The sequence below is a fragment of the Peromyscus maniculatus genome, chromosome 10, assembly GCF_049852395.1.
Source record: "Peromyscus maniculatus bairdii isolate BWxNUB_F1_BW_parent chromosome 10, HU_Pman_BW_mat_3.1, whole genome shotgun sequence".
NCBI lineage: Eukaryota > Metazoa > Chordata > Mammalia > Rodentia > Cricetidae > Peromyscus > Peromyscus maniculatus.
Window position 1 is genome coordinate 69,374,873 of NC_134861.1, and position 2,835 is coordinate 69,377,707.

At 49.0% G+C, this 2,835-nt stretch overlaps 1 non-coding gene across 1 annotated transcript; it reads left to right on the forward strand.

Moving 5' to 3' along the window:
• The first annotated feature begins 2,713 nt into the window (after nt 1–2,713).
• Nucleotides 2,714–2,835, forward strand: LOC121821043 (small nucleolar RNA SNORA26). Its single transcript, XR_006061745.1, has one exon. It is a non-coding gene; the product is annotated as a small nucleolar RNA SNORA26 (small nucleolar RNA).

The window sequence follows — 2,835 nt, forward strand, 5'->3', positions numbered from 1 at the left end:
AGAAAAATGCTAGAGGAAAGAAGATGGGATCCAATACCTGCATTAAGAAGAGAAAATGAATAGAAAGGATAGGAAAGGCTCAAAGTAGCTTGGTCATTTAAAGAGAAAGAACATTCAATCTCTCTGCTCAAACACTACTTGAAATTCTGCAAAGATGGAATCCATTGCAGGTTAAATACTCAGCAGATCTTCACTCTGAGATTAGTTAACTTTATACCAAGTTAAAACATGTCCTGTATTTTCTGTGTTAAACGTTTTTTCTTGTGGGAGATTTTCTATGGTGATATGTTGCTTTTAGAACATAATTTTACTTTATATTCCTTTTAGATTGATTTGCCTTAAAGTTCTTCTGAATACACATACACACACATACACACATATATACATACACACATACATACACTAATTTATTTTTCATCTTTCCCCTTTTTACTTATTTTTTTTAATGTGCATTGGTGTCTTGCCTGCATGTATGTCTTTGTGAGGGTGTCAGATCTTAGAGTGACAGACAGTTGTGAGCTGCCATATTGGTGCTGGGAATTGAACCAGGGTCCTTTAGAAGATCAGTCAGTGCTCTTAACCACTGAGCCATCTCTCCAGCCCTCTTTTCTCTTTTTTTTAAAAAAAAATTTATTCATTTAATTATTTTAATGTGTATGGGTGTGTGTCTGGGTACCACCTGTGTGTCTGGTGTCCTCACAGGCCCGAGAAGAGCACTGGATCCCCTGGAACTGGAGTTATAGATGGTTATGAACTACCATGTGGGTGTTGGGATCAGAATCTGGGTCCTCTGGAAGAAGAGTCAATGCTCTTAACCATTGAACCAGCTTCTCCCTCCATCTCTTCTCTCTCCTTCTTAAACACTAGTCAAATCTGAATCTGTTCTTATTGTCCCTTTGGACAGCTATAGATCCACCTAGTATTGAAAACGCATTTAGCACATCTACGATCCTAGCTTAGCCAATGAAATGTGCTCAGAGCACTGAGGTCAGGCTACAGTTGGGCAGCATCACCCTACCATGCATCCTTCCAGGTTACCACCAAATGACTGAATTAGTGTCCTAAGAATTATTTACCAGTTCCGAGAGTCTTCGTTTGTAGCTGGGCTACAATTGCCACAGTTAAACAAAAGTAATAGTTCCCAGTTGTCCAAATACACTGGTGTTCTGTCGTTTCAACAGGGTAGTGGCTGGCTGCTAATGTTCCTAAAATTGGTTCAGTTTCTTCTTCTACCCAAGTCACCTTAGTCGAACCTTAATCACGCCCAACACCAGATCCTACCATTCTCCTGGGCAGAAACACTGGTGCCGCTTTTTAATTATTCTTGGTATAAAACAGAAGCCAACAGGGCCCTCCAAATGCTTTCACCACAGGCACTCACTCACCTCAAGCTGCACTGCTCCTGTATCTTTCAGTTCCCTTTACCCTTTGGGGCCCTCAAGTTGATAAGCACTTTCCCTTTCTACCTGAGTTAAGAGCAAGCTGTTCTTTCAACCTCTATATCTTCATCTCTATAGAAGCGCCTATCTCCAATCAAAGAGACTCATTCTGCGTTCAGATGATCTGAGTTCAAATCCCAGAATCACCCTTACTAGGCTGCTCTCTGGCCCAAGTAAGTCGCTCAACACGTCCCCGAGTCCATCTACAGCTTGAGGATGATTAAAAAGAGATTTGTGAGATTTTTCACTTGCAAACAGATTGGGAAGCAGGTGGAAAACGACTTATCATTTTAGCAATACTCCTGTTTTACTCGGTTCATCGACTGTTTGCCGAGTTCAAGTCCGTCACCTTGAGTACACTGAGGGTGGCCCACCTCACCTCCCCCCACCCCCGAATCCTACTTCTGGATGATTATTCTCCACGAACCTAGAAAATGAACACGGAAAAAGGCTGGTCCTTCCAGGAAAAAGGAAGAGGCCCTGGGAGTGAACTAGCCGAACAAGACTAGTTCTAAGTCGGAACACATCGAGCATCCTTAAGGAAAGGAATGTTCTTGACCTGGAGCAGCCTGGAAGAACTTGGGATCACCAGAGGCCCCGCGAGGAGGACGATGCTTAAGTACAGGGTCGCCAGCAGCATGACAATGGGTGGATGACCTGCCGCCGGCAGCCAATGGCCCCGCGGTTCCGGCGATGGACCGCCCTACCGTCCCCGCCCACAGTCTTTCTGAGGGTTGGCTGCTCTCTTTCCTGTCCTGCCCCCTCCGACAGGCCCGCTGATTGGCTGCGGCTTGCTGGCCAGCCCCGCCCCACTCCCCGGCGCTTGTATCAGCGCAGAGTGCCGGAGCTCGGTCTTTCTGTCCCCGGCTCGGTGGTGAGTGTCCTCCGGGAGGGTGTCCGGCGGGAGGGTCGGCACGTGTCCCCTCGAGCTTTGCCCGCCCCGAGCTCAGCTGCTCCCGGCGGCCAGAACGAAGGGGTAGAGCAGTCCTCGGTGGCCCGGGGGGCGGGCGGCCGTGCCCAGCCCGGGGCCGCGCGAGACACAATGTCCCCTGCGCTGTCCTGCCCGGGCGCCCTCACCACCGCCCTTCTTTTTCTCCGCAGCCCGACCTTCCGGAGCCGATCCCCAGGGCTCAGTCGTGCGGCCGCCTCGGACCCAGGCGCAGGTACGTCCCGGCATCGGTCGAAAGAAGGCCCAGGCCACGTGGCCCAGGCGACCGAGTGTCCCCGGCCTGTGTTTGTTGAACTGATTAGGTCCTTCCGAATCGCCCTTTCCTGTGCCCTTTTAAGGTTGACGCGGTACTTTAAGAGGCTAACACAGAAGGGTAAAGGAACTCTCCATAAAACCCATGGAGGAGATTGTACGCCTTCTCTTTGGATCCTGTCTGGAGTCACAGAT